Source organism: Anas platyrhynchos, chromosome 12, assembly GCF_047663525.1.
Source record: "Anas platyrhynchos isolate ZD024472 breed Pekin duck chromosome 12, IASCAAS_PekinDuck_T2T, whole genome shotgun sequence".
NCBI lineage: Eukaryota > Metazoa > Chordata > Aves > Anseriformes > Anatidae > Anas > Anas platyrhynchos.
Genome location: NC_092598.1, coordinates 6798731 through 6818796, shown reverse-complemented (window position 1 = coordinate 6818796; position 20066 = coordinate 6798731). Strand labels below are relative to the sequence as shown.

The 20066-nt window shown below is 36.8% G+C and overlaps 1 protein-coding gene across 7 annotated transcripts in view; it reads right to left on the bottom strand.

Annotated features, from left to right (window-relative positions):
- ADAMTS18 (ADAM metallopeptidase with thrombospondin type 1 motif 18) overlaps window positions 1-20066 on the bottom strand; it is a 187608-nt gene that overhangs the window by 111255 nt on the left and 56287 nt on the right. For all 7 annotated transcript variants that reach the window (XM_072043722.1, XM_038185531.2, XM_038185532.2 and 4 more), the window contains 2 exons: window positions 18596-18748; window positions 16204-16305 (listed from right to left, as the gene is read on the bottom strand). The gene's annotated coding sequence lies outside the window, so the exon portion shown is untranslated. The remainder of the gene's footprint in view (window positions 1-16203; window positions 16306-18595; window positions 18749-20066) is intronic.

Below are 20066 nucleotides of genomic sequence, written 5' to 3'. Positions count from 1 at the left end.
TCATGTGCAAACATTGCCACCAGGCACTATAAATCAGTATTTCATTGTTGCACAAAAGTCTAATCCTCCTATATACAGATCCAAACTACATGCTTTATTACTTCTTCATGTCTTTGCAGTACAAGTGCTCTCTACTTCCCAACAAAATGAGACATTTAGTATATGGTATGTCAGTGAAAAGAAATGGTGCAGCAGTTCCATCTCATTCACAAGCTAGACACAGAGCAGCATAGTTCTACCTGGCCCATAACATTTACTTCCCAAAAGCCAGGGATTAGCCATTCAGACAGCATGCCCTGTCCCCTTCTGGCTGCTCCTGTGCCCATGGAGGAGCAGGTGGTTACTGTGCAGCAGGAGCAAGGGCTGGGCAGAACAAGACCTCACCTAATGTTCTGCCAGGCACAGAGTGGCACAAACAGCTCTTCTGAGATCCTATCATTGGAATTCAAGAACTGGCCCCAACACTTGGATTATTTCTCCATGCTGCTTATTAAAATAATCTCCCTTTTCTGCACTGTCATTGTGGTTGTGACATACCTCAGCCTGGATACAACCACATGATACAGCTGGCATCAGCTATCTACATGACCTTTCAGACATAATTTGTTCTGGAAACTACACACTACCAATCTGACCGGAATGCTGCCTATGCAACTTCGTTGACTCGAGAAAAATTCCAAATATACATTTCTTTCACAGCCAATACACTTCTTTCATAGTTAACAATGCAAAACGTTTGCTTACCTCATCTAAACTGATAATGGTAGTAAAATAATTTACACTAGTTTCCTGTATGTGATTCCTGATGCTAATATAATTATACTCCTGTATCTCATTTGAGATACAAATATGCCATGTACTAGAAGTCTGTTTGATTTGTCTGTACTGAAAGAGGACGCTTGACCAGAAATCTAACTCAAAACCCTTTTAGTGTGCACTGGGTCTTAAACTATCATACACTTTTTTCTTTTAATATCTTCTTGTACAGCATTTGTATGACCCTTTTAGAGGATATTTTTAATATTATTTTGAGGGTTGTCTTAAAAAATTATATGTAGTTCATAAAGGGTCAATTTTCTTCTCACATATGCCTTTACATTCTGTAGTAAAAGAACCTTGGTTTGCACATAGCCTGTGTATACATCACGAGCATTAAGTTATTCTGGGAGGCAGTGTTGATTTCAGAACAGTACCTATTATCTTGAATTAGATAGCAGTATTGGTACTGTTGTAACATAATGAGTTAGATTTCCAAAATCTAGGAGCTGACTTTAAGCATCATAGTTTTCCAACAGTATTATGAAACACATTTTCTGTATTTATAGCCTTAAAGGTTCACATTTACATTTTTCCTTCCACGGACAGAAGAGTAAGGAAGTTACCATTAACAAAGAAAATAGGAACTAGGAATCTATTGTAATTCAAGCTACAAACTAGAATTATTTTAAAAATCCCATTATTGTGAGAACTGGCAATTCTGGGACTGGATGAAAATTGTCTAGCATTTCCTCCAACAATTGTCTGATATTTTTTAAGCTCATTTGTTTGAGGGAGTTGGAAGAACAGAAAAGCCTAACATTTCTGGCCTAACAACTCGTGTGTGTTGTTTGAAGTATGATCATTTAAGAAGCTGTGTTAAACCATTTTTAGACTTTGGCATACAGTGATGGGCTGAGCTATTCATTTTCCTTTCCCCTACTTTTCTTTTGAGATGCAATTTTTGCCAGTATAAAGCTACATATGTCTGTAAAAGTTGTAACATCAAGCATGGCTCTGCATGTTAGTTGGAGGAGTCAAGGAAGATAAAATAACATGCAAATAGGGACAGGACACTTACTCTTTAGTTCTAGAAAGTACTAGAAATGTGTTGAAGTATATAGGACTCCCATTGCTCTCTGCACATCACTGTAGCAAATGCAGAATTCCATCACTCTCTATAGTAATGGACACTTGTTTTTTTTGTGTGTGTGTGCAAAACTTGCCTTTGATTTACACTTTTGAAACACCGAGGGAACTGCTGTAAGAATTATGGTTTGTTTTTTCCATTCCATTTTTAAAGAAGTTAGATATAAAAACCTACATGAAACAGCTTTCAAACAGGACATTCTATGGAAACTGATTTTCACTGCTCCTTAAAAATCACAGCTGAGTTTGTTGTATTCGCTGTGGAGTATGGTGTTACCTAATATGAGAAAGTGGATGGAAGGGGGAGGCAAAATCTAGAGTAAATACCTGCCATTCAGTAAAAGCAGTGGTAGGTATATGATATGCTAGTTAGCTTGTATGCAGTAAAGTACTTTGAAAGACATACACACTATACCCACAGGATGCTCTCCTGACATCCTTTCAAGAAAGCTGTTAACTGCTAACAATGTGTCAGTCCCTTTTTATATATAGTGTAGCCACAGTGTTACTATCGTATCCAATCAGGCAGGTCCTGACACCCTATGAGAAAACTAATCGATGCCTACAGCAGTTCCCATTTGCAGGGTGAGGGTCATTACCTGGCTGATATATGGCCCTCTGTTGTGGTTACCAACACTTCATTTTTCTGTGAAATCATAACTGCTGTTTCCCATAGCACTTTGAATCAAATACCTATCATCAGCCAGATAATTATATCTGTTTCTGCAGATTGCTGGGCTTTCCATTGGACAAGATTAACCATGTCACTCACTATAACTGTCAGCCCCTGTGGAAGATCAGGGTCATGAGAAATCTAGGCAGGGAGGAATAGCTGAATTCACTTTTTTACAATAGTGTTGAACAGTTGGCTTTGGCTGTGGCCTGAAATGGGCAGCCAAGTGCAGCTCCCGGAGAACCCTTTATAAAGCTTTCCCTTTTGCAGACAGGTGGCAGCTGCAATGCAAAGGCCCCCTTTTCAACTGAGAAATAGACCACATGGGAGCATATATTTAAAAATTGTAAATGTCTTTTCTTTTTTTTTTTCCTTTTTTTTTTTCAGCTTTTGCAGTTTCTGAAGGAACAGCTGCTTCAGCTGAGCTGCTGTGTTCAAACCCTCAACATCCTTCTCATAATAACAGATGCATTATTAAGCATTATGAAAGAGTCTCTCCAGGGGACAGGGCCTGCTCTTGAGGTGCCAAAACCCACAGATATTAGTAAAAAGACAGATGATTTGTGAATTTGAAACTGCTTGGTTCTGTCTCTCACTGTGTTAATAATGAATTCATTACAGGAGAGCTGTAGTTCTCCCCATCGTCTGAGTGAGTCACCTTTCTTTGTCTGGCAAGCCAGCAATTACTAGCAAAAGCAGTTCTGGTCTGATACTTATACAGATCTCAGAGACACTCTCTGTGCAAGCAGCCATCAGCCTCCTGTACAATCCAAAAGCTTGCACTGTGACTTCAGTGTTACTGATTTCAGGTGGTTTCAGACAGTGTCACATTAGCTGTGGAAAACAAATATGCCTGTAAGGTAGGAATGGTTTGCTGCTAACCAGTGCTTCTAGCCTGAATTAGGAACAAGGATGGTCAGACCAACGAGTGAAAGTTCAAGGACTGCATTTCTTTTTGAGTATACAGAAATACTTGTTTGCTTTAATCCCAGGATTTACCGGGAGGTTGCAAGGAATATCCATGGCAGACCTCAATATCCTGCTAGCCTCTGACCCCCATACAATGAAAACATATGCACAAGACTGCAGTTTAGCATGGAAGGCACAGTTCCACCCACTACTGAAGATGCTGTCATCACTGCTCACTGTAGATATCAGGTAATACAGTAAACTGTGTTATTAGGAGATTATGAAGTTCTTTGCTTCCAACCTGCCATTGGAAGCTTTTGGAATGCTCCTTCCATGTGAAAGAAGCAGCCCAATGGACAGCATAAATGTGTGTGAAAGTTTAACAACTACCTAAAAAGGAGGAGGTGAAGTGTTACATGGGATGGGCACTGCTGCCTCTTCACCGGTGAACATTAAGAAATAGAGAGGGAATAGTCTGGAAAGAGCCATCAGGACGAAGACACACAGCTTATGCTGAATGTGACAGATGAGAGGGACACTGGCTTAAAACAAGAGAGTAGGTGAAAAACAACTGCAGGAACATTTTGAGAGGAAAAGACTATGGAAAAAAATATTTCTGTACATTTTCACAAAACAAAATTTACACTACTTGACAAGCTCCAGTTATGAAACACAAAAAAACTGTTCTCTTGCAGAGCAATCAATGAACAGGCACAAACTTTACCCAGAAAGTGATACTTCAGCTATTCAGCTAAAAAAATAGTTTATACAACTTTAATGTAGATTGTCAGTCTATTGGAACTGGACATTCCTAACATTTATTTAGTGCATTGGCTTTGTCAGTTCCCCATTACAAGAAGAAAACAGCAGTTGAAATAATAAAAGGTGCTACAAGACAAAATGGTCCAGCATAAGGAAAGGGGTTTGGCAGGGATGCATTATGTCACTCACTCAGCTGTACAGATGCTATAGCAAAATGGTAATGTACATTGATCTTGACCATTAGATTATGGAGTATGAATCTAAGGAAACAGATGGTGTAGTCTTGGGTACAGCATGATGATGATGATGATGATGATATCCTTCCTTATTGCTTACTCAAAGGAATCGGCTGAAGTCCTGGTCACGAAAATGTCTAGGTTTGCGTTGTTTCTGGACTTCATATATGTGTGATTGTGTGATATTTTCTGTTTTTTTTTTTTTTTTTTTTTTTAATTTTGAAACTAGTACAACAACACTTGACACCGATGAAGTGGTCTGGGAAGGAATTTCAATACCCCATTTTTCCAGCAATAAAGGCAAGAACTTTATCAAAATATCAGTGAAAGATTAACAATGGCCCGTGGAAACTAGGACACTGTGAAAGGCAAAGAGAACAATTACAGATCCTGTACTAGTCCTGTGGTTTCCTTGATTTCCTGAAGAAAGACAGAAAAGGTATAGGTATGGCAGGTAGGAATTATATTAATCAGGAGGTAGGACATTAGGTAAATGGTGCAGTGAACTACATAAAGGGAGCTTAGTGGAAAAATATGTGGAGTCACTTGAAAGCTTACATGAAATACTAACCAATGGATAAGATAATGAAGCAATCCCAAACTATGACCTCTGTTGTCACTGAGAGTATTGCAAATGGTCTGCAGCTGACCAGCAGATCATCTGTCTTCCACACAGAGTCCCTCATCTGTAGAAGTGTCATAGCATCTGTAGATACGAAGGCTTGTAGGCAAGTAATTGACCATATGACAAACCCCTAAAACCATGACACCATGTGACATAGGCCAAATACTGTCATATCTGAGAAAGATTTTATGGAATTGCTAAAAATATTTGATGTAGCGGTGTTATCCTTTCTCTCCAGTATGTTTAAAAAAAAAAGACACTGGTTATCATCATTAGATGTCTATTTACCTTGTCCTGTTCATTTAATGAGATTAAATTATTTACGCAGAAAAAATATATATATTAAAATGAACTTATGTAACTTTTCAAAATGCATAACTGCTTACTTAACAAATATGGTACTCAAAGCTATACATTTGTGTGATGTTCATGCATTTCTTTAATATCTTACTAAAATGGTTGACTATGACTAAGTTAAATTAAGCTTAGTTATGCATGGGCAGGAAGTTCACTTAAAACCATTTCAGAATAGCAAGTCCGTCCAGTTATTATTCTTGGCTGACCTGGGGAGCTGCAGGGACAATTCTGGAACATAAAGCCATACTAATCCTTTGAACCTAATTGGTATGGACTAGATATCCTTAAGAACTGACCATAGTTCTTGTCTGACCAATACAAATGTTTTACTTTTTCTTATGATCATTCAGATCACCATCACCATTCTGATCACTAAGTACTAGTTAGACATAAAAAAAAATAAAAATACATTTGGATCTGGGTATTACAACCATATAGACAAATACCATACAAATGTGTTGTATTATAGTAATGTAACACAGTTGCAATGACACTTGCTTCTCATTACATTTTTAAGAAACAAGGATTTATTACTACATAATTTGCAACTATAAAAAAAGTATTCTTTCAGGATGCTTATGTAGTTGGACTGTATCACTAATATTAGAAAAATGCTATGTTAAGATCAAAATGATAACACGTATTACATTTGATATTTTGCATGCAGCGATGAAAAGTTTTGATTCACGTTTTTACACAGATATTCTCTTTTCCTCAAGTGATTTTTCTAACTCCTTTGAAAGGTCATACCAGCATGGAAGCAAGTTGGCCTGAGTCAGCACAGATAGTAGCTGTATCATTCTTCACACTTTAAAGCCTAACGCATGTATTTTTTCAATTACAGAAAAAGAGTTCACAACTGCTTTTTCAACATATTGCATTTCAGCTTTTAAAAATAAGCCTTCAGATATATGCCCTTTTGAAAACACAAAAAGGAGATTTCAGTTCAAAATGAAAAACCCATCATTCCAGTTAATAAAAAACACTTGTTAAAGCAAAGATGAGCCTTGGTGGAAATGTAAGTTTAAAATTATTTGGACTACATGTATGTGTAATAAAAAACCTCCCAACAGAGAGGATACATTTTTACAACATATTCTTGTCATTTCTTGTTTTCTAGAGTACAGAAGCACTTGCAGAACTGTACATAGTGAAGCTGTCCTGGCAAACTACTATATGCAATCATTCTGAAAACTAATGTAGCAACATGAATTTTGCTCAGAGCTGAAAGAACAACACACTTCCAGCTACTAACCTAATATGCCATTTATTGCTGTTTTGCTAATTAGAAATATTTGTATCTCTAAGATGACAAATGTGAATGTAGTTGCAAAAAGCCACAATTGCTATTAAGAAAAACTGGGTTAATTTCTGAAGGTGATTTCTATCAACTTTAGTTAAAATTTGGTACTATTGTACTAACAATGCAATTATTAATATAATTATTGTGTAATAACTTAAAGTGATTTACTTAAATCTTTATGCTGGCATGGTATCTGTTAGTATGCTTCTCCAGGATTTGACTCACTATAGTCAGAAAAATTATTTACTCAATTCATTCAGTCTTTTAGGATTTGAACTTAGGTGACAGCTCCTCTACAGTACCTTCAGTGTTATGTTCAATATTAACTCTTTTTTTTCTGTTTGCTTTCTTTTCTTGTCCCCATTAAATCAAATTAAGGCAGTAGAATATAACACAAGGTCATTGGTGGTTCTTTCCCTAAAGGGTAGGACCTACTCTCTTCCTGAAGTATCGGCAGTTAAAGACTCTTCTCAAATGCTTTAGGGATCTTTCATTCTTTCCATTATAAAAGTGGAAAAAAAGACCAACTGCCCTTGAAGCAGCAGGAAGCTCCTTCCCAGCTGCTAAGACAGACAGAGATAGCAGCAGGGGACCCCACTCACTCCAGCAGCTGGGAAATATCCATTTGGGTGTGTGGGTTGGCCTTGTGTGACTATTTGTGGAATCTGTCTATGTGCAGCTTATGAATCCTGCATTGATATTTTGAAGCTGTTGCTGTTAAAATTCTCAAAAACCAGAACGTCTTGGTGGCCCACATCCAGACCTTAGGTGGGCTGACTTGACCTCTGAAAATATCTATCCATTATCCGTATAGGCAGCCTATGTATGTGCTACAGACCTAACTCATATATATGATGTGGCTGCCTCAAGGTAAGTGGGAAAAAATATGGAACTATGCATGTCCTCTCTTGTTGCCGAAGCCTCTACCAGGTTTTCACAAGATCAGGGACAAAGACAAGTGACCAACCTGTATTTTGACCAAAGAATTACTTTGTTAACCAGATGTGGTTAAAAATGCTGGTGAGATAACTGAATACAGCTTTTTTTTTTTTTTTTTTTTTTTTTTTACTACAATCTTGCACTGGGAAGTGCAGTACCTCTTTGAAGGTAGGTACACACATGCTCTATGGTTTATGACTTAGAGAAGAGATGATGTAATGTATTTCCCATTCATCAAAGGATTATACTTCATAGTACAGTTATATTAGAAAGAAGGGCTTTATTGTGTAGTCAGTTTCCTGAAACATACACTCACCAGAAGAGTAGTCATGGCATTCAGGTACACACAGAGATGAGAGACGGCAAATGAACATAAGGGGATGGTCTACCATTCTTAAAAATTTAGATTTTGACTTTGAATCTTTTGAGGAATTCTTTTTTCTTAAAAACTCTTTATTTATTCTTTATTTATCACTCCCAGATTAGTTAGGTGCCGCACTTTGTTGATAAGATGCGAATGACTACCCAGGTATTTCTCTCCCTTCTCTGGTCACTCTGGATTGTTGCACTCTGACATTGTTTATTTATTCAAACCCACCTAACTCTGTAGTTAGCTTTGTATGGGTCTTTCTTCTCCTTTTCAAACCCCAGTTATCTACTTATCACCCTGTCTTGGGTACCATCCTTTCACTGGGCTGAAACTGTTTTTGGCTCTGAAAAGTGCTGACCAGTCTAAAGGTGCTTGACACAATGAACCCTTGATTCTTCAGGGGTCATATTGTTTTGAAAATACTATAATTTATCAACATAGGAGATTAAAATCTCAGTTCATCAAAAAATACAGCACAGATGTCCAGTTGTATGAAATCTCCCAAACTACTTACAGGAATTACAGTACTTACAAACTACTTACAGGAATCTGTACTCACCTGTCAGAAAAACATTACACTTAAGATGATAAATACAGACAGAGAGATCTTTCTGTGACTATTTAGGTTTAGCACCTAAACATATGACCTTTTCACTGTATCTTTATAGCACACAGGTTATATCATTTTGTTGGTGAACTGTACTTCATTCTGTAAGAACAGTTTTGGCTTCAGTCCCACAGCGACAAACAACCAACAATTCCCTCAGTAACAATTCTCTGAGTACCCTTCCATTTCCAAGGTTACATTTTAGATTGGAAAAAAACTAACCTCATCTTTGTTCAGATCATCTTGAATAAAAATATTGCATTTAATCCTTTTGTGAGCTCCAATCCAAAGTTTTCAAAGGAAAGAACTGTTTTATATTTAAATATTTCAGATTTATAGACATACTGAAAACACATTTCAGAGATTTATTGCTGTTTTTTTCTTGTTGGTCTTGTAAAGATGGGTCTGTGTTGCCGACACCACAAAGATGTAAACACTCTGGATAAGAAATAAAGAGTAACCCCCACCAAGAATGAGGTCCAAGCCACAAGACCTATAAAACAGTTTTGGGTGTTGCAATGCTAAAAGCATGCTTGTTTGTAGACTGCTAAACTTGTTTTAGCAAGGACTTGAAGTGGACTTTTAAAAGTTTATTGTATGATGCGTACAGTATGTAGTGCTCTGTATGTACTTTTTATGAAGGTTATTTACCAGTTTCTTTTACAAGCATAATGTGTACAAATGAAATCCTATGAATTGCTTTCTTTTTGTTTTTTTTTTTTTTTTGTGTTTTTTTTTTTTTTTTCTGTTAACATTTTCCTTTCTCTTTATTCTTTCTTCTTTTCTTCCTTCATTACCTTTGCTTTTCCTTTCTTTTCCATCTTAAAGAACATCCTAGAAATTCTCTGTGATCTTTTCCCGTCTTTAGTGTCAACTTTGAATCTGTGCCTGGCAAAGTGACTGGGAGCACACTTTAACTGAGTACAATCGAGTGTCTGTGCCATGTGCGATGGCTATTAGTACAGAACAAAGATTCTTCATCATTTCAGAAAGGGTCTGTACTTCACCCTGAAAAAATATATGAATGCGTTAAGTACTTGCCCATAGGTTATTTATGTATGACTTTGCTATATGAATATTGAAAAGATTAGTGAACATGCAAATGCCTGAGGCAATGTGTGCAATGATGAAAAGAGGTAGAAGAAAGGAAAAAGAGAGAGGAAAAAAAGAGGAAATCAGCCTTATTAATGAAAGTTGATTAATGAATAAACCTTTACTGTTTTGGGGACAACTCTACGAGAAACTGTTTCAAAAAGAAACAGCATTGAATCTTCATTCCAGTACCACTCATACAACTCAGCTGAGGTCAATGGGGTTGTTTCACGAAAGCTAGTCTTAAAAGCCTCTTGAGCAATCTCTTCAGCATTGTGAACACCAGTACTCATTTCCTTTAGCCACAGCTATGCTTTACTTCTTCACCAATATAGCACAGTCCTGATGGTGTTAGAATTGTAGATTATTCATTTTTCACTTTTCAAGACCAACACTTCATTCCTTAGCTAAAATCTGGCCATCTCTTTGGCTTCCTGAGAAACAGCCACTGCCCAGTGTTTTGACTTCCCTTCAGTCCACTGCAGTATGACATCTAGCAAGATCTAGCATGCTGTATCATGTTGATGTTCTGCTCTTTCCATGCTCACATTGTTTATTTGAAATGTTTGTCCAGTATATTGTTCCTGTACTTAAACTGGAAGATTTAGCTCCTGACTATGAGCAACTGGAGTTCTCCTGCGCATGCAAGAACCAGGAAGAAGATGATATTCAAAGACTGTGGCTAGCTTTATAAAGATCCAGCTGGTAGGGAGGATGAAAGGAAAAGCCTTTACTTCTGCTCCTTTAGTTTGACCAGCACTTCAAGCAAAACTTGCCTCACCTTCTTTTAAAGAGAAGGATGACAATTTGAGAGCACTGCTTGATGGAGTTGCCTAAAACTGTCATTAAAATTTGTACAGTTCAGCCTCATTTTCTCCTTGTAATGAACAGCTTTTCTTGCAAAGCAGAGTCCAATATTATGTGTTCAGTACTGTGCCTATTCTTGTAGCTTAACAATCCCATCTCAAGATTTATGTAAGCAAATGGCATCTGCTACATGTCAAGAAAAAATATGGGCTATCCAACACTTTAATTTAAAGATGATGCCTTGTGCTGTGTAATACTAAATAATGTCATGTGTCTGACATACCCATTAGAGCATGTGGGACACACCCTACAACATGTTTTAAATTAATTTATTCTTATGGAGAAAAAATTGCTTCCTTGCTTGTGAGAATTTTTTATTATTATTAAGGAATTTCCTGGGCCAGCCTTTTCTTTAACTGCAGAGCATGCTCATTTGCCTGTTCTTAGAGAGAAGGTACATCTGACTATATATTCTCTCTGCACGTTAATAGCATGCCAAGATCTCAAAAGACAGAATAAGACAGAGTCAGAACAACTTAATCAATTTATTTTTTCTGAATTATTTTTCTCTTGTGCCATAGCACTAGATGAATTTGGTGCAACATTGATAATATGGACATCAGCAATGCAGATTAAAATGAAGGCAGAATGTAGAGGAGGAGCTGAAGTAAATTTCATTTGATCTCTATCCTACACAAGTCAGTATGTCTTTTAAGATAAAGGTTCTTAACCATTTTCACAATTATGGAGGCAACAGAGATTTCCTCTTGTCTTCTCTATGTTATTGAAAGGAATCTGAAAGTATCTAGGGATCTGAAAGTATCTCCAGGAATGTGATTGGAAGCCATGGATCTGCTTGGTTTTGGTTTTCTGGGAAGTCAAAGGAGTATGAGGAAACATTGGAGAGGATGGGGTGGCCGTTGACTGTCCAATTCAGTCTACTTCTGATAGCTTCTTAGAATATAACTCTTCAGTTATAGGCTCACCCCTTCAAAGTCCTGCTGTAATGTAGTGCAACACAGGTACCATTGTTCCTGTAATCTCTAGGATAAAACTATTTGAAAACTTCAAAAAGAACACTGATTTAAAATAGCAAAGCAAAAGCTCTCAATTCTGGTGCACTTTGGGCAAAGAGACACGTTGACACAGGGCTGTTATCACAAAGGTACTTCCTCTGACTGGTTTTTACAATGCATGCCTGTGATATATTGAATTATTCATGTCATTGACTCCACTGTAGGGTACTAGAAGGTTGAAAATTACCCCTTTACTTTGATCTTTAGACATTATTCTTTGTAATCATGAGTACAAATTCACTTGCAGGAGCACAGAGGCAGTAAGTTCCTATGGACTAGTTTATGACCCCTTTCAGTTGACTAGTGAACAGGAACTCACTCATGATTAAAGGTAGGTGCACCTATACTAAGCAGCTTAATCAAGACCCTGGTTTTGCACATAATTTAGAAATGAGTTACTTGTGCAACAGCAACCAACAACATTTTGTTGACTTCTTTGTCCCTATTAGGGAACTCATTCAAATATATATCTAATAAATCAGACCTGAATTAGAGTTCTGGCTGAGAAAGGAACTATATAACCAGGCCCAAGCAGAAAACTGTTTCCTTTTCTTAAGCTTTGTTTTCAAAAATTCTCCATACCCATGGGCTCTGGAAGTTTCTGTCAGTTTTGAAGACCTCACTTTGCATGGAACAAGGAACCCTGTTTATATCCCAGAGTTTTATTATATTGCAACAGATTAAAAACACTTCTGTGTTTTGAGAATTAAACCACCCTTATTGTTCTGTCATTACTGAATAATTACTGATAACAAATGGACCAAGCGCTGGAGACTACAGCTTTTATGATACGCACCAAATAGTGCAGCATACCCTTCCCCATGGAGCTGTATTGATAGCATAAATAATTACATATTTCTGAACTACAATAAAATCGGTAATAACAAAGCATGTGAAGCAAAAATATGATTCTGCAATTGATTAAGGAGAAAGAATGGCATTGAGAAAATGGTGTAAACAAAATGTAGTTGCAACTTGGTGACATAAATCTGTATGTTAAGAGGTGGTTGAAGGTTCATATTCTATCCCTCTTTCTTCTTTCATTTTGCATGCTCTATGCAAAATTGCAGGCTCTACAACAACTAAGCATAAAGCTATCATAACTCCCTTTAAGAAGAATAAGGCTAGGAGTGATTATTTTGGAACCTGGGCATCAGCTGGCAGCACTGACTGAACAGACAGTAAGAAATGTTAGGAGAGGGGGGTGGTGTAATTGGGAAAGCTTTTCTGAGGCTGGCCTTTTAGGACTGAGAGTCTCTCTACCCCTCAGCAAAGAACATAGCCAGGAGATTTCAAAGATGGCTTAAAATCACTGAAACCTCTCATCATGGACTGTACCATCTCTGCTTCACTTCTCAGAGCAGCAGCCAGATAGAACAATTTTAATCCATTCTTCATGGAAAGAAGAAAACCAGACAGTTAACACAAGCATTTTCCCATTGAGTTGAGAACTTTCTTTTTTGCTGTATAGTGTTATAACCCAAAGTCATTAACTTCCTCGCTAACTTTGGAAAAAAGGAATCACATTATTTTATCATTTCTTTGATAAACTCATGATTTGGGATAGACTATCCCAAGGCATCTCAAGATGCAGATGGATATTGTGCTGTCACATGGATGCAGATGCAGATGGATATTGTGCTGTCACTAATCACTTCTCCTTTCTGATAGTTCTGAACTAAGATGGCAGTTTGACTGAAATCATTCAGTTTTATTCAGTAAGAACCAAAGACTTATGTGCACTTGCCTCTTTGTACCATAAATGAGCTAACTGTAATGACCAGACTCAGTGTTTCCCACTGACAAGCCTAATCCTTACACATGCACTTTAGCTTGCCCATCAAGTCAATCCCCATGAAACCCTGAGTTATATTTTCCCATCTATATCAATGACATGATCAAATCTTTTCTGGTACTTATCTTTGCAATCAGGTTGTCATTCCTGAAATGTCTCTCATACTTTCCCACAACAAAGACAATCAACAAAGGAGCTTGAAAAAAATCACTATTTGATGAGTACAGATTTGCCTGTATCTTTTAAAGTTAGCTTATCCACTAAAGCTGTAATTAATTCTTATACATGATTATGTTTTTTCTTCTGATCCCAGCTTAAAGCCAAATCTGTGCAAAAGGACCAGCCACATGGAAAATCCTTCAGCTATTAATCTAAGAACACACTAAATCCACATTTTAAAAGATGAAATTCAGAAATGTGTAATGACTACTACATGGACAACAATCTAACTACATTTCATTTCAACTCAAGTAGCTATAATTTACATTTCAAGTAACCTAATTACACTGGACTTTTTAGCAGTGTATTGTTCTCTGACCTTTTTGATTGGACTAGGAAACACTAGGAGTCAGAATGTTAACTGCTAAATCACATTGGTGAGTGATAAGTGAGTCATTCTGAAAGATAAAAAAAGTATCAGTGAAAAAGCAGTAAAGAGCTTGAACTCCAAAAAACCTTCTAAGATTCTCTCACACAAAAACTGCACAGCAAAATATTTCAGATGTGAATCTAATAATTCATTGCCAACACTTAAAAAAAAAAAATCCAATTAAATTTTTAAGTATTAGATATGTTAGGTTTTGCTGACTGAGCTCTAGTGTCTTTAAATTAACTCTAGTGTCTTTAACTCTGTGAGAAAGAAGAAAAATAACTATAGTTTTTGTTTTATAATTTGTACCAGAGTGCTTAAACTGAAATACCAGGGCTCCAAAGTGTTTCTTAAGCAGCATGTGTGTTTCTATTCCATGGACCTGAAACAGCATGTTAGACCTAAAACCATGTACATCCAGAAATAGGCTGCAATGATATGACTGGGCTGCGGATTTTATTTGAGAAGCTTGATAAGAATATTAAAACTGTTTGAGGGTATCATCTCTCAGCTACTGCTTTCTCATGTTTTATATCTAAGTTTATATTTTGGAAAATAAACACAAAGCATGAATTTAAATTCTGAAGAGAATTCTGTGCAAGTAGTCTCATGGAGACTGGTGAAATCAAACCTCATTAATATTTCCTGTCTTTAAGCATAAATAATGACAGAGTTTCAAAGACTGACAGACCTCTAAATGAATGGCTACATTAGTAATTGTCATCTTTGAAATGTGCAGGAGCCATTTTGAAAATTGTCCAAAGAGTAGAGAAGAAGTTTATACTTCTGCAGAGTGGACATTAAGGTTGAGAGAAGCCTGTGTTAGGCCCTTGTCTCCAATTTTCTGCCCTGATTAACTACAAAGACTACTAATTGTGTATGGATGTTAGTTAAAAGCATTTGGTATTTGGCATCTGTCTAGTCATGTCAAAATTAAAAACTTTCTGTGTAAATATTAGGTCAAGTAAAGTACAATCATGGTTCTCCCTCATTCATTTTTGTTTATAAATCCTTTCAACTACAAGTATTTGTATTGTATCAAATGTGACTGCAATGGGTTAAGAAAGCACAACTTAGAAAAAAATCACTTATAAAAATACTCAATTGAAATGTTAATTTCTAAATGCCATTAATCTATAGTGATTCTGTGGCACAGTTTGTGAACAAAGAAAGGATCTGATTTTCAGCAAGTTGGACAGACCACCATTCATGTGTTGCATAGTTCATTTCTGTTTACTGTTGTTACACATCAATACACAAGTGAGAAGCTAAATTCTGCCTTCCCTTCCTTGTCTAATAACACTGACTTTCTTACACAGAGCTTCCCGGACATGATACAGCCAGTATCCTGTACACTGACAGGACCATTTTTGTGTCATACAGTACACTGAATTTCAAGTTCCAATTCACGTTTTTATATTGTTTGCCTTTTCTTTTCATTCCTGCTTTTACACAAACTGATGGATTGGATGATTATTCCACAATGACTCACACATCTGGGAGTCCAACATCTGGATATGTTCCCATTTAATGCATGTTCCCAAGAGCCATCTTACATTGTCAGTAGTGAACTGCATTTGCCTCCTTCTAACCTATGTGAAATAATCCAGAAGCTGCCGAGTCCCAGGGGTGGTACCTCAATAATTACTTTACCTCCAAACTTAGGGTTTAATTTTGCGTTAGTTGTGTGATTGTGAGTCATTTAAATGAGCACTAAACCAACTTATTAGTTTCTTTACTACTAAATTCAGAGATCCACCACAGTCAATTGTGGTGGAACAGCAACATGTGGATTTGGTCCACCACCTTCAAACCTACCTGCAAAATACATATATACAGAATGTGTACATGATTAAAGCTTTGCATATGCAAATTAAACTTGCTTTTAGCAAAATCAAGACATTTTCCTCAGGCTTTCACTTGCAGCTGGTTAAAGAAGGGGAAATGTGCCCTATGAAGCTTACTGAGCTTCAGGTTAAATGATGATTTCGGGAAATTCAGATGCAAGAGAGAGTTTGTGTTTGGTAATTGCCAGTAACCGTGTCACCTGTTAATAGTGCTTTGAATTTGAAAACGATTAATTGGTAAAACAAAACTAGAGTCCAATCCAGACATAGATCCTAGAAGTCACAGTACCAATGAAATATGTGTACAGTACCTTACAACCAGTCTGGATCCACTTCTAACAGCGAGGACAGGAATTTCAATACAGTTGCAGAAAGATACCAGCAGCTCATGTTGACATCAGCATACATGTTATCTAGGGGCAAATCAAGAAAAAGTTCAGAAAGTGAAGCCAAAAATACTTGAATTTAGACAGCTGAGAGGCTGAGACTCAGCACAGGTGTTGAGCTGTGGCTGAGGTAAAATATAAGTATAAAATTGTAATAGAGCAAAGTAAGAATAATATGAATTCTGCTCAGAGAATTATTTTTAATGCTGTGGCAAGGAGATTGAGAGCATTTAAAGTGCTGTCTCTATTCTATTGCAAGTCATTGCTAGCTGTCTGGAGGAGCTACATTTCTTAGTCTTAAGGAGCATTGTGACAGCATTTTCTGAAGTTAATATAAACTGCACTTTACTGCTTATCTGAAGTCTCTTCATCTACAGTTTGTTGTCATGAATATTTAGAGACTCACTTAGCAGCTTTCAGATAAATATCAGCCTTACATTTAGTAATTATTTTTTCCACCAAACAACTGACTGAAGACAAAAGACTTTATTGTATTAAAGTAAACCAGGTTAATTGAATAATAGGATTTGGATTGCATTTCATGTACAGATAATGAAATTCTGTTCCTTCAGTTCTAAATATATGTCTCCCAAGATTCTGAACAAGGATTACCATTTACCACAGCAGACTGCATCATGCTAACATGGGATATGAAGAAAAATGGATGCTTAACAATAGATTTGGAGTTTATCAACTTCTTAAGGAAAATCAACATAATATGTAAAATTGATAAAACTTTGCAAAAATCTAAGTAACTTCCTGTGATGACTTCTTCTGCCCATTTTCTATGGATTTTGCTGTATAAATATGACTCAACTAGGAAAGATTATTGAATCATAAAGGGTTTTGATTTCCAATTTATCTCTATTCATTTATTAAAGCTTTTAAACTTTCTTCCCAGATTCATCAGGGAACAATTTAGATAAACAGGTTATCTACCTGTTTTCATAATACTCTGTAAGTCTCACAAATGCCTAAGAATAAAGCCACACACTCAGACACACAAAAACTCCATCTGACACATCTAAGTGGAAAATAAAGGGGCAAAACTACTGTAAGCCACCATTGTTTTCCCTTAGAACAGGTGGGGTCCCCGAGGGGTTCCCAGAACTTTTTAGAAGAAACCGTAGGATGCTCCTAATTACTCCTGTTAGACTCTAGGGCCCCACCTGCTTCTAATGGCCTGCAGAATACCCTTCCCTTCCCTTCCCTCCTTCATGTAATGGCATAAGAAATTTGTTGGCAAGGAAATGTGGTTAGAAAGCTGCTGGAGACAGGAACTGCTGGAGTGCAGCCAGCACTTTGGCCACAAGCCTTCTCCAGCACACCCAGTACACCCGAGAATCATTAAGACATTAAGACTGGGAAATAGCTGTTGCTGGTGGGGAACACTGCTGGGGTATTGTGGAAAGTCTAATCCTTCTACATAAGTTGTTTTCTACTCCTATACAACATGAATCCATACTCCTGCACAGGACACATCACAAAATTGCAACAGCAAGGTCATTATCAGTGTCCAACAGGAAAAGTGGAAGTGGTTTATTTACATGATTTCCTTCTTTGCCTTATGATCCTCTACCAATCCCCTTGCAATTAACTACCAACTCATGTCACTTAGCAAAAACCATATCCTTGAAGCAAAACATTTCTGGAAAATTCTTTACACCATTTAAAACATGCAGAAGCTGACTTGGAACAGTCAAAATTCAAAACGAACTATAGATCATGGCAACTACCATGTTGTAATAACTTAATGGATGTCTATGATGAAATGCTAAATTGCACCTAAAACATATGACAACAAAGACACTGCAGTCTTTATTACTGTTCAGTTTTCCATCTGCTCAAATTATACACAGTTCTAGTTTCCATGATTATATTCTTTCCAACACAGTATATGACAAAAAGTGTGTTTAATTGTTTGAGTGGCACTGAGTAACCCTTACTGACAGCTCATCTGCTTTATTTGCATGACAGTGCTGGTGACTGACATATGGACAGGCAGTTGGGCAAGACTGATGGGCATGTTGATGAACTGGAGATACAACAGAGACTCTGTGCACATTAAAGCATTCTCTTTGGCCCCATAGACAGTTTAAAACGTGCATAGATTGTTGCCTGTGTATCACCATGCATTCAAAAATTATTCATTACTTAGAGTTTGGAATACAGCTCAAATACATATACACATACACAGAGAGAAAGAGATATACACACACTAGCACATTGAGGCCAAATCCCCACTTAAGTGTTCCTGGGCCTTATTCAGCAATACTAGACAAAACCCACTATACAGCAGGACAAGATTTTACTTTACATTATCATCACTTCTTTGGTGTGTCACTGGGTAGGTCCTTCTGCTCTCTTTGTCCTCAGAGTCACTGGTTCTCTCAACAGTTACAGCATTCAGAAGTGTGCAGTGCTTTCACATGTCTATGTGCCCTCTGACAGCCAAGAGGAACTCCACTGTCTGTAAAGGAAGCACAGACGTTTCATTGATCTCTGATCTGAACTGTTGTTCTGTTTAAATTTTCATTTTTATGCTCATTCTTCTTTCTTGATATTTAAAAATTCTGAATGGATGAGAGAATGATCATGACAAGAAGGTAACTGTGTTTGCTCTAGCATTAAGATAAATTTGAACAAGAAAAAATTTTTCATTACTAAATAAATGTGGTGAAAGATACCAACTTTATTGTTTTAATGAGGTTCATTTAGCAAGAACAACCTCTACCCTAGACATATACCTTACATCTGTTTAATTTAATCAGAAAAGACAGACAGTGTTAATTACTTTCTGATGGCTGTTCTGTACTGTGGCTTTGGCAAGTGAGAAAAGACAAATTCCCATGGTTTTAAGCTAAAGGAAATGATTTCTAAGGGATAAAAAGCACTTAGGCTGCATGGCAGTACATTATTTAAAGTTATTATTTAAAACTTTGGTTTTTGTATTCACTATGTGCATGTATTTTTTATTCACTAAGATGCACATAGTGAATACATGTTAGATAACTAGGGTCTATTTCTTCATTGTATATTTGGGGAATATGGCAAAAAAGTCTGCATAGTTCAAAAAGGTGTATACTTTTCACTGTGATTATCAGAAGTTTGCCACTATTTTAAAACAAAGCTACTGAAAGTTGTTTTTGCACAAAGACTGACTTCTGAGTTAATATTGTAGAGAGAGTTAGTAATAAAGGAGCATTCATGCTGGTCTTGCTTGGAAGAGTCAAGCTCACCGAGGAACAGAAACATACAGCAGACAGTATGTGCCAAACCAAAGCAATCTGAGCTGTTAACTGTTCACAAAGACTCATTTGTCAAATTATTTCAAATGCAATGATCCATAATCATTCCTGAGTCTCTTTACAAGTTGGTCCCAGCAATTTGTAAACAAAACAGAGGAAAAATACACTGGGTGTATCACTGAACAAGAGCTATTCTTGATGCTAAGATTCTGTAGTACTTCCACATGTTAAAATTTTACACTGCAAATTTAGGATGTACTTCAGTCACTATAATACCTTGTGGTTGTCCCTTCTGATATGTTTAACTATGATAACCACATTAGCAACTTAAAAATAAGTAGTGTTTTTACTTTAAAGGCCATAAATTTAGACATGCCATCCTAGAGGATGCCACATTCTCAGATACAAAAGTGTGTTTTGGGATAATGTTGCACTATTTGTCCTAAGAACATCATCTTCATCATCTGGTTCAACTGGAATTTTTTTATTATCTTACAAGTTTTGAGGACTATTCCGACAATATAATGGAAAATAGCAAAT